General features: G+C 38.6%; 1 long non-coding RNA gene across 1 annotated transcript; it reads right to left on the bottom strand.

Moving 5' to 3' along the window:
- Nucleotides 1-577: 577 nt before the first annotated feature.
- On the bottom strand, nucleotides 578-5,814 carry LOC117820456. Its single transcript, XR_004632746.1, has 3 exons — nucleotides 5,725-5,814; nucleotides 1,503-1,588; nucleotides 578-1,409 (listed from the first exon to the last, which is right to left on the bottom strand). It is a non-coding gene; the product is annotated as an uncharacterized LOC117820456 (long non-coding RNA).
- Nucleotides 5,815-12,200: the final 6,386 nt, after the last annotated feature.

Raw genomic sequence — 12,200 nt, 5'->3', positions numbered from 1 at the left:
GGTAACATTTGTTGTGATTTGGTGCTATATAAATAAAGATTGATGTCTCCTCATGCACGTCTCTAAAGTTAGTGTCATGTTTTGTTTTGTTCTTTTTTATGTGAAATACAACAAATAAATGCAGAAAACATCTTTGCAGCATTCAACTTTTCACACAGAGAAACTGTACGCTCCTTACACACGAACTCACACACTTATTATATTCTGTTACAACACTTTTGATTTGCTCTCGTGCTCTAATAGGCTTACAGAGGAGCAGAGGTGAGAAAGTCACAGCGTGGAGTGGATTCATCGTAATCCTCCATCCCATTTACACTCTGCTTTGTATTCAGCATACTGAGGCCGGCTGCTTGTTGGGGTGCAGGGATTATTTCTGCTGCACAATAGTCTGAACATAAACACACTATGCATGCTCTCTCGTTTCCAGCAGGGCTCAGAGTTCATCATGGATGGTTTTATGCTGTAGCTTCAAAACATCCTGACAGAGCAAGATGCTGTTGCCGCAGCCAGAGAGCAGGACAGAGCAACAAAAGAGCGACAACTAGTTATTATTTATTATATTTTCACAACGAACATTTTTTGACCTCTGAACCTGACATCAACACATAAAACTAGACTGTACACGTTACATGATGATCAGACTTTGATTTAACTTGTTGGACACAAGGCTGCAGCTGAAGATCCTAGTATCATGTCAGCTGTTGTTGCATCCATCTTTTTATATCAAGCAAACTAGCCAGCTAATCCTAATCAAACTGCATGGTAACTCTGGTGCAAGTGTAAACTATAATCTCTCACACTCAGATTAAGGGACATGGAATCCATGCTGTGCACACACACGCTTCAGCAACATCACAAGTTGTCTTGCTGATGTTTTGACTGAACGTAAAGTTACCTCATGCAAAGTTTAAGTAGCGAATGCTGAATGTGAGCTTCAGTTATTCACATCACACTTGCCCAGATGTGTGTAGAGGAGAAAAAGAGAGCGTCTCAAGCTGATCTGTCCTTTACCTAACCGTGCAAACATTTGCTGTGTTATAGCCTCATTGTAAAAATACATTTCAAACATGAAAAGGATTTTTCTACATCAGACCTGCAGGAATTGAACATTTTATGCACAATACTTGAAATTTGGCACCGATATTCAGGCCTTTTTGTGCCCTTGGTTGTTTTAAACTAAGCTGACTTCTTTAAAGATGATCAAAAAGAGATCTGTTCATATGTTGGGGACGATTTTCAGCAACAGTTTATCCACGTTTAATACTCAAATAAGAATTTGGGGCAGCAGGATGAAGGCTGCATGGTGGTGCATTGGCCTCACAGCAAGAAGGTTCAAACTCTCTGCAGGGCTGCCGCCTTTCTGTTTGGAGTTTGCATCGTCTCCCTCTGCATGCATCTGCTTTGTCCTCCTATAGTCCAGAAACATGCTTATTAGATTATTTGTTCTCTCTAAATTTGTCCTGTAAGCGTGATTGTTTGCATTGATGGTGGTCTGTCTTTACTTGTTAGTCCTATGATAGACTTGCAGCTTGTCCAGGGTGTACCTCGCCTCTCGCCCAATGACAGCTGGGCTAGACTCCAGATCCTCCTACAATCCCAAATTAAAAGAGCAGTAAAGATAAAGGACGGATGGTAGCAAGATGTTGTTTGGAGATTAAGTCAAAATTGACTGTAATCAAATTTTACTTTTGGATTATTGCAGATTTGTTTGAATTTTAAGCATCTCAACTATATGATCCTATTTACAGCATTTTATGATTTATGGAAGAAGGGATTTTTTGGTGCAAAATGAAAGGAAAGGTAACACCAAAGGGATCCAAGTGTTGAGAAATGAGGCCAATGTGAAGCATGGTTTGTACTTATGCAGCGGTGGCTGAGGCGGATGTGAGATCCGCAAACTTGTGCGTCGATGTGTCTGCTTCGCTCTGCAGTACTACGCCGAAATACTAGAGGGCAGTGTGGCCTCTCTGATAGTCAGGTCGCCAGTCAGAGTGTATTATATTTGTGTAGAGTTGCTACATGTCGCTGTTTATCACACAGACATGATTACAGGGAAGAATAGAGAGGAGGCGTCAGACGAGATGAAATAAACGGCCGATGGACAGCATTTCTTGAAGTGTTGTAAATGCAGGAAATGCAACGCAGCACAGCCGTACAGCAGACCAATCATGACACATAGTTACATTTTGAAGGAGGTGGCTTCAGAAACCAACGTATGACATCATTGAGACTATACGTCCATTTTTTACTAGTCTATGTGACATCATGTTTGTGCAGAGTGATAAAAACAGCAGCAAGACAAATGAAGATGAGCCTGCAGTCTTACTTAATAACTCACAGAACTTAAATAGACACAGAATCGTGACCAAATAATCTCTGTCTGGTGATACAAGTGAAGCCACACTCACAGCTGTATGTATAAATGCACTCTCAGGTGTATTAGCATGAAGGCTGGATGTGTGTCAGTGAGTCAGTACAGACCTGGATTCATGATTCAACATCCTGAACATGGCAGCAGCTCAGTCCTCAGATTATTTATGCTCTCCTCATTCTTTTTATCAGATAAGATGACTCTGCAGGTTCCTCCCTGCACCCATACTACCCACAATCCCCTGGGAGACTCACTTAACCCTAATAATTAGAGCGATAAAGGAAGTCTGCGAGGTAAGAGGAGGGTACGGGGGCTTTCAATTAGTTGTCAAGGGCTCCACAGAGGCCCCCTGACGCAGCCAGAGAACATCCAGGGATTCAATTCATCATCCTGCCTCCTCCGAGCGCTAAGGGCCTTTTCATTATCAGAGCGCTGAGTCCCACTGTCGGCCCCTTCAGGATAAACGTGAGTGATGGCGTGCACAGGGTGGGCCGCTGATGGAGGGGTGGGGCTGGGCCCTCATCGTAAATGTCATCCCCATTGGACCGTTGCGGGTCTCGGCTCCAAAATAATAGGCCCCGTGACCTCTCTGTTGTCTATAATTAACCCCTAACCCCCGCCCTCCCCGACGCGTCCGCCAATCCCCAGACAGGCAGCCTGTGAGGGAGGCTGTTTGCAGAGCCGGGCGCTCTGAGGCTCGGGTCTGAAGGAAGGAGGAGGAAACAAAAGAAGATGGCTGCTGGTCATCTCATCCTGAGAACAAGCTGGTTTGACCTCAGCAGATTGAATCATAAAAACCACCTTAAAATAATATTTCTTTATTCTTAAAACCTTTCTTAATATTTGTGACAGGTTAGATCAGAGTACCTGATCATAAAAACATACTCTACCTTTATGAAAATTAATCTATCTCTGAAATATGTTTTATCTAAGATCATTAATCCATTCGATACATAAAATTGTGGATTTATATTGAAGACAGACCAGAGTTTGGGTCATAAAAACTCACAATAAATGTTTTAAGTTCTTAATATGTTATCTACAGACCAGATTCAGGGTTCAGTTACTAAGAAAGCTTGTCTTAATCCCTGAATAATCCAGAGTTAATCTCACAGAGATGTGTTTTTATCAGATTCATTGATACTAAAAAAGACTATTTATCTGTGAGTGATAAAATGATCCTTGTGTCAGGTTAGATTTAATGTATCTAATGTATAAAAAATAAATCTATATTAATAAATCCTCTTTATCAGTAAAAAACAACTCACAAATCTTCAACTAAAATCAAGATTTCAATCCGAGAACAACAAAATTCAGATTCAGAAATACTAAAGAAATGCGTCATAACTCTTTAAATGATCATTTATCTCCTACAGATTGGAGTTCGGGTAAAATATACGACAAAAAAAATGTAAGACTTAAAATTAGAAATGTATCTCAGGTTGTATTCAAGGTTTGAAAAATCTCACATCAATCATTAAAATGGTAGATAAGTCAAACAGAGATAAGAGTCTGATGTAATATAATACGAACAAAAAATAATCTGTTTCCTCAAGATTGTGTTTTTATCCTTGAAGCTGCTTCAGAGCAAAGAACTAAATATTTAAAAAGTAATGTTAAGCCTTAAAATTATGATTTTGTCTCTTTAAGAGGTGTGTTATGTATTGTTTCATTCTGTTTGTTTCTTATATTTGGTCCTGAAATTAATTTTAAAAAATAATAAAAATTAAAAAAAAGGAAAAGATAATTGAATCATGGTCATTAATTAAGCTTTATCTTTTAAACTGGGAATCTATCTCTGAGACAGATCAGAATCAGCGCAATAAATGATCATAAAGTTGTGTATTTATCCATTAAATAGTACATTTATCTCCTATTGATTTGAGTTAGGGTCAAAAGTATGACAAAAAAAGCATCTTGAATGTTAAACCTTTACAATCGTCTTTGAGTTTTTGTAGGTTCAGGCTTGATAAGTATACAACTTTGCATCTGCAGCCTTAAAAATGTAGATTTATCTCAAACAATGAGACGAGTAGGAGAAATAAATATGAACTAAATCAAAATGCATCATCAAAGCAAACAAGGGGCAGGACTTAAACATGAAGAAATTTCATTTAAATCTTTAGAATCATGATTTTATCTCCATCAAATATTTAAATCAGGGTATTTTAATAATATTTTTGTGTCCTTAAAATAAAGACTTTTATTCAATCAGATCAGAAACAGAGTCAGAAATAATCACAAAATATGTCTTTAGTTTTTAAGTGAAAAAAAAAATAGCTTGTGTAAAATTTAAAAATGTTTTTCAAAATACCTTAACAATCATTTTAAGATGTATATTTTTTATTACATTTGAGCCAGATTAACAGAAAAATATGTCTCCTTGAAAATGTGTATTTTCTCAAACAAAGATGATACTCAGATTTTTCTGTGAAACAGACGAGAGGGAGGACTTTAAAAACTCATCTGACTCCTTAAAATCAGGATTTTATCTGTAGCAGCATTTAAATCAATGTCAAATAAACATCCTTTAATCCACTTAATGTTTTATATTGTGTTTATTCTCTCTCAGGTCAGAGTCAGAAACACAGAAACGTAAATGTTTCAGTGTCTGCAGATCATCTTATTATAATCCTGCATGTTAACCTGCACCCTCAGGACCTCTGACAACGAGTGTGACACCCCCTCTCACTCTCTCTCTCTGCTTGTGTGTGTGTGTGTGTGTGTGTGTGTGTGTGTGTGTGTGTGTGTGTGTGTGTGTGTGTGTGTGTGTGTGTGTGTGTGTGTGTGTGTGTGTGCAGGCCCGGTTTAAAGCAGAAAGGGGATCTGCAGAACACGAGTCTCTCCTGTGAGCAGCCGTGCTGACATTCAGCACAACAATGAAAGATCCTGCAGAGCTAATTGTGGCGGCGTTAGCCTGTCTGCTAAATAACCCCAAAGCACAATAGAAAGTCAAATCATCCCTAATGGCTGGAGCTGACACCTGTACATAATTGCATCTGAGGGCAGACAATTGCAGAAGAAGGAGAGTCAGGCGAGCGAGGAGGGAGAAAGAGGATGTGCAGAGAGGAGAGGAATCGTCTGCAGGAAACACAGAGACTCATTTGTGGAGCATCATTGTCTCTGCAAACACTCAGGACTGAGAGCAGGAAATGCAAATGCCCGGCAGTGAGGCAGCTCTGCCAGCATGTGTGTGGCATATTGAATGATAATGACAAAGCGCGCTGGATCCCCTGTGAGCACGCCTGCGGAACAATGATTACAGATTGGCCGGTGTGGCCCTCAGCATCACGAGGGACTCTGATTCTAATGCTAATCAGAGCGGCTGCCCGCTGAAATATATCTGTACTCACAAGGCAGCAGGAAATAAGATGGAATATCCCAGTTAGGCTGTAATTGTGGAATGAAGCCCTGTTTATTTTTGATATTTCAGCCTGGAGGAATGCAGGAGGAGGAGGCTGCAGGAGGCTGAAGCTAGTGCTCCACCTGCTGGCCTCAGGCTGCTACCTGCACACTGACTACATGATCTGAGGCTGTTCTCCTCTGTAAGGTCTGCAGTGTTCAAATATGAACTGATTATTCTGTATCAGTAAAGTCTGAGCACATATTACTCCTGTATCCAACACTTACAAACTGCTAACACTGTTACACATTCAGAAATCTGCAGGAGCACATGTGTGCGTATGTGCAGTTCTTCTGATTACTCACTGATGTCCAGTAATTCCTGGTTAATGTATGAGTATTTGCACTCTTCAGGAGTTCCACTTTGGTTGCTTTCTCTTTTTCCTAAAGGGCCTGTATGTGCACGGTGGAGTCATTATTTTCATCGCAACTGCAGCAGGAACATGGTGTGCAAATAGCATGCAGTATAAAAAATAATTAAAGTGATAATTTCAGACCTTTTTCGAATCGTGATTAACGCGTTAACACTGACAGCCCTAATCTTAGTCCTTACGTTGCTGTTCTCTTTATTTGCATACGTTTTAAGGATGTTTTTCACGTGAGCTAATTCAGTGCATGTTAGTAAGTAACTCCTCACACTGCTACCCTCTGGTCAGCTGTTGTACGTGCATCACAAATGTCTCAAAATCACGATGGCCAACAGAAAGTCAGACATGCCAAGCAGCTCAGGAATGTCTTTGAATCTTCCAGGATTAAACTAAAGAGCTGGTTTGATCTCCTCGGCGTATCTCTTTCCTGAACGAGAAAAACTTCCAAACTCAAATTCATGCTCTCCATCCCCAAAAGAAAAAAATCTACTATTCATCTTATGTATTAAATACTAAATACAACTTGTTTTCTAATATTAAAGGTATATATAAATTGCATCATTTTGCATGTCTTTAGACGTGAAAACTAACATTTATAGATATTTCTCTGTGATTTAAAGCTCCAGTCAGGAACTTTTACTTTGTGTTTACTTTGCTGCCCCCCTCTGGACAAAAGCTGTACAACATATCTCCTTCTGATCCATCCATGTACATTCCTAAGGTGTGTCCTGACAATAAAGCATAAAGCATCTCCTCTCCTCTCCTCTCCTCTCCTCTCCTCTCCTCTCCTCTCCTCTCCTCTCCTCCTGTCTCTTCTCTCCTCTCCTCTTGTCTTCTCTTGTCTCCTCTCCTCTCCTCTCCTCTTTTCTTGCCTCCTCTCCTCTCCTCTCCTCTCCTCTCCTCTCCTCTCCTCTCCTCTTCTCTCCTCTTGTCTCCTTTCCTCTCCTGTCTCCTCTCTCCTCTTCTCTCATCTACTCTGTTTTCTTGCCTCCTCTCCTCTCCTCTCCTCTCCTCTCCTCTCCTTTATTTTCATTCCAGGGAGAGAGAGAAGAAGGAGCTCTGAGGCTCGGTGATGCTCAGCTGCACACTCGATGTAGGTTAATGGAAGGGAGGAGAGTCTGAGCTGCGGCGGGCTCTGATTGGCTGCAGGCCGACGTGCAGCTTCTCCGCAGCACAACCTGTCACAGTTAATCAGCAGCCATCTCTTAACAGGCAGCCGGGGCTATCGGAGAGGTGAGCCCATTGCTATTCAGGACGAAACAGATGATAAATCATTTGTACATAATTAGTGCTCAGCAAGGTTACAACTGACACGTATTTTCATCTTAATTAGGAGGGAAATTTGTTCCATTAATTTAATTTGGTGTGCATGAGCGGCTCTGCACCTAACTAAGTTAATCTTACACCTGTCAGGGAGGGAATGGAGTTGGGCCTTTGGATTGGAGGGGAAATGAGAAAGAGTCTTTTATCAGATTGTTTGGTGCTCAGACCTCAGAGAGAAAGGGGATTGGAGTGAGGAGGAGCGGCGTGAAACACCAGGAGAAAGTCGCTGTTAGAGGAGTTAAAGATAACCTTGTCCTCTGCAGAAACTCGAGGTGCTTCTCTGAAGCTCTGCAGAGGAACGTGAACATGCATACATGCTTCTTCCTATTTATTGTACACGTCTACAAACTAAATTTCACATCATCTTCTGACTGCAGATCCTCTGACATTGCACAAATTAAAATACAAGAAATAAATGTAAATTCAATAATCTGTTTTAGATTTTATTGAGCTTGAATTTTTATATATTGCTTTCAAATAATGCAGAAAGCCCTCAGCTTAATAGCACAAAAAAATCCAACTTGTACAGTTTTAATAAAACTTCAAAGAAAGAAAAAAAAACAGACAACAAAACCTGACGTGGATTTTCTCAATCAAATAAAAATTAAAGATACGGTAAGGAATTTTTCACTAGTTATAGGACTGACTGGAATCAATGCTGATGTCTGTATTGGAACTGCTAAAGGAAACCACAACATCAAGAAAACAGATTATTTATTAGTTGTTGTTTTTCACGTCTGAATTCACTCACTGTGGTCGGGAGGAAGGTGTCAGGTGAAGTAAATCAAAGCAAAATGCGGAAACAGCCTTTCTTTTATAGAGTCAGTGACAGAGGCTAGTATTGTTCTAACTTTTCATACCGTACTTAGAAATTAAGGGTTCAAATTTAAAAAGGGTGTTTTCTTTCTTCTGTGGGAACGCTGGAAACTTTACGCTCTTTGCTTACGGTACCTTTAAATGATAAAAATGTCGTTGTTTTTTACTTTTATTTCACATATGTTCACTTTTTTATTCTGACTTGCAGAAATAAAGTCATCAAGAGCTTTAAACTCACTGAACTGCTTCAGCTTTGTTAAACTTTCTACACGTCTCAAACTGGCACAGTAGCACTCGCCTCTTTTTTGGTGCTAATGCTAGCTGCGGCTTCTGCTGCTTTGTGTTCCTTCATTACATCTTTGTTGCAATAACGATTTCAAAGATAAGCTTTGATTTTACTTTTTTCCTCCTAACTGCAAATCTGCAGTATGTCTTGCATGTAGCAATCTTGTTCTCCTTTGAAACAGTGAAAACATCCACAGTGGTGAAGGCAGCCTTACTCTCTCGTCAGCTTGTTGCTGCTGCACTCCTTCTTCTTCCGCCTGCTGTGTCAGAGTCTGTAGGCTGTTAATAAGTAAGTTAAAGCAGCTTTTATTGATTGTTTGCATCAGTTAAATTAGTCTTATTGGGATTATTAAACTGATTTATAATCACTTTGAGATTACAGTTAAAAACTGATCTTTCCTAGATGAGGTGGGCGTCTGTCTTTGCTTTTTGGTTGACTTTTTGATGGACTAATTTGCGATATACTTCTTTATTATTTTATTTTGATTTTATTTAAAAGTAACTTTAAAGTTTACAGTATTTATTCATATTATTATTTATACAATCGCTTTGACTTATTAATTTGCCTTTTTTAGTTTCTTTTAAAAAAATGTATGTATTACAATTTTTTTTTTTTTACATTTTCTTTCTTTCTTTCTTTCTTTTTACTTTTATTTTTACTATGGGCAAGGAGTTTTCAAAAAATGTCTTTTATGCATTTGTTCATGAGATCTGCCTCTGAGTCTAATGTCTGCTGCTTTGTTTTGTTTTGTCTGCAGCCTGTCTCAGTCAGAGATTTTTAACATTTCCTGCTTAAATAAATGAGAAATAAAGATAAATTAAAATCATCCATCTTCATCCCAGAACAAGCATTGAAGCAGATCTTATGAGTACAGCATCCTGGATGTAAACATGCTCCATCAGCGGTCTTCTGTAGTCCCTGATTCACAGCCCTGCAGCTTCATGCTGTATATCTGAGAGAGCATCCCTGTCTGATCCGGTCTCAGTCCAGCAGACACAGGTCCAAGGACCGGGTCTGTGTTCATGGCTGCACGCTGTATGAAGCTGTAGTAATTGCTCCGGGATAGAGAGGACGAAGGAGAGTGAGTGATTTAGTAACTCTGAGGTTTCTAATGGAATCCTCCGCTGCCTCTCAGCCTGACAGCCATTACCTGAACTGATGCATAGTCCATTACAGGATCCCCCCACCTTTAATAGAGTGTCTGTCACGTGAAATACAGAGACGTCAGGTGCCAAAGAATGCACTCTCACCCATGTGTGAAGGTTTAACCCAACTCCAATGGCTTTTCTCTCTCCGACGCTGCAGCTTGGCCTCACAGATGTTCAGAGTCAGCCGAGGAAGGAGAGCAGAGAGGGGAACAAACGGGCTGATGTTAGACGGTGTTCGACTCCTAACTGCAGCCCTCAAAGCTGCAGAAACACACACACACACACACACACACACACACACACACACACACACACACACACACACACACACACACAGGTCTGCTGAATGGAGTGTGATGCTGCTGCAGCATGAATGCATACACACCGGCTGCTCAGTGAGCCGTGCAGCATTTCATCATTCAGATAGGACTCAATGAAAGGTTGTAAAAGCGGCTGAGATAGCAGGATGTTAGAGCTCATTCTGAGACGTTTATTCTACACACGATGAAAACAGGAGCCTGAATATACTCCACTATACTCTAATGTGTCATTTCATCAATATGCTTACTGTTTTTTTAGCTGCATTCATATCCCCACAGAGGTTAAAATGCTTGAGAATATTTTACAGTTATTATGTAAACACTAAAAACAGTGTGAGGTGAAGAAAGGGAGGACCTGGGAATATTATTTCTTCATGTCCTGTTTAATTATATCACATGTAGCAGCAGTTTCCCTCTGTTATAGGTGTTTTAGGAAAGCAGGATTGTACAGGGCTCTTAAATCCTGCCGGTCTGATCATTTTTAACCTGTGTGCACATGTTTTTGAAGTGGTTGTGTTTCTCATCATGTGCATAAACTCATCATAAATACTCTCCTCTAATCAAAAACAGAAGCATGTTAAGTCTCACGGCCACTTTTACAGCAAAAAGATGAAGAAAAAGCATAAAAATTTAAGGTTTTTGTTACAATCTCACTCAGTTATTTCCAAAATAAGAGTAATGGAATACTTTCCAGAAAAAAATAACGTTTTTAATCTTATAAAAGTGCACATTTTACCAAGTATTCAGTAAATAAAGTCGTTTTTTTTATCTGCTTCTAGCCTTTTTTTTAAATGAATATAAAATAATATTAAACTCGTTTATTGTAATATTGTTAAGTTTGGTCCTTGTGTTTGCGCATACAACATTGGGCAGGCACCTCTCAACTCTGTCCAGCAGAGGGCGCTCATGTTGCACAGAATGACACTTGTACAGTAGTGTTCATTTGGACAATAAGAGTCACATTACTGGTAAATAACAGCATTTATTGAAATAAATCAAGTAGAAAAATGTGTCAACACAAGATAAAAAGATCAGCCCACATAAACGATACCAAAACACCTCCTGAAACCAAGTTATAATGTGATACACATTTTTAAAATACTATTTTCCAATACAAAAGCAGCGTCAGACTGTGATGAAATATGTGATTAAGATTCAAGTAGATGAAATCTTTTTTTTAATTTACCATTTCCTGTGTATTTAAAAATGTAAACACACATCTTAAGCCCATATAATAAAAGGAAAAAATCTTTGTTTACTTAATATTTGTGGATCAAAATCAAGAGTGTTTAATCAAAGTGGAGAAAACAGAGCAAAACATTTTTTTATTGCAAAACATAAAAAGAAAAAGGTTTTGTATTTTCCTGTAAAATCTATTTAAATCACAGTATAATAGAGATTTGCTCTGTGTTTATGTGCAGTAGTCCAATCACAGAATGATCATAATGGAGTTATTTTGTCAACATGTTTGCTTGTTAATGGATTGTATTTTGAAAATACACAAATACAGTATGTTTATTCCCTCTCAACCTGCAACATGCAAACCTCAAAGTTACTGTGAAGCTTTAGAAAATGATTAAATTTCATTAATTATTTTATAAACATGTGGGAGGTTAAATTTATTACTACCAACCTTTATAATTAGGCTTTTGATTTGGAGAGGGTTACTTTTTAGCTCTGGACTACATCATAATAATTATTTATTAATCATGTTTATTTACTGTATTTTTTTTTATTTAACAGGGTTGCTGCACATTTTTTAAATCTAATTCAAGGCTTTTTTTAAAAAATAATAATAATAATAAAGAAACATTCTTACTTTTTTTTTTCACAAATCAGAGAACCTTATCCGACAGGTTTTGCAAATTTTTGCTAAACCTTCAAAAAGTTTTTCTGCAAATTTTTAAGTGTTTGTTCCTAACGACTATTCCTTGTATTTCTGATCTTAGATCTAAATTTTTTTCAACTTGAATTTCCCTTTTATTTCAATTTTTGAATGCACATGTCATACATTTCTGTAAATCCAGAAAAATTTAAACATCTCATGACTCAAACTCGAGAGTTTAGATTAGATAAAGATTTCAAACACATCTCAAAGTGTCCTCCAAAATGTAAGATCTCTAATGACCAAATTTAAAACTTGTTAAAGATCTGCAGGCGTTCTGA

The sequence above is a fragment of the Notolabrus celidotus genome, chromosome 10 (assembly GCF_009762535.1).
Source record: "Notolabrus celidotus isolate fNotCel1 chromosome 10, fNotCel1.pri, whole genome shotgun sequence".
Taxonomy (NCBI): Eukaryota; Metazoa; Chordata; class Actinopteri; order Labriformes; family Labridae; genus Notolabrus; species Notolabrus celidotus.
This window is presented reverse-complemented; position numbering and strand designations above follow the sequence as displayed.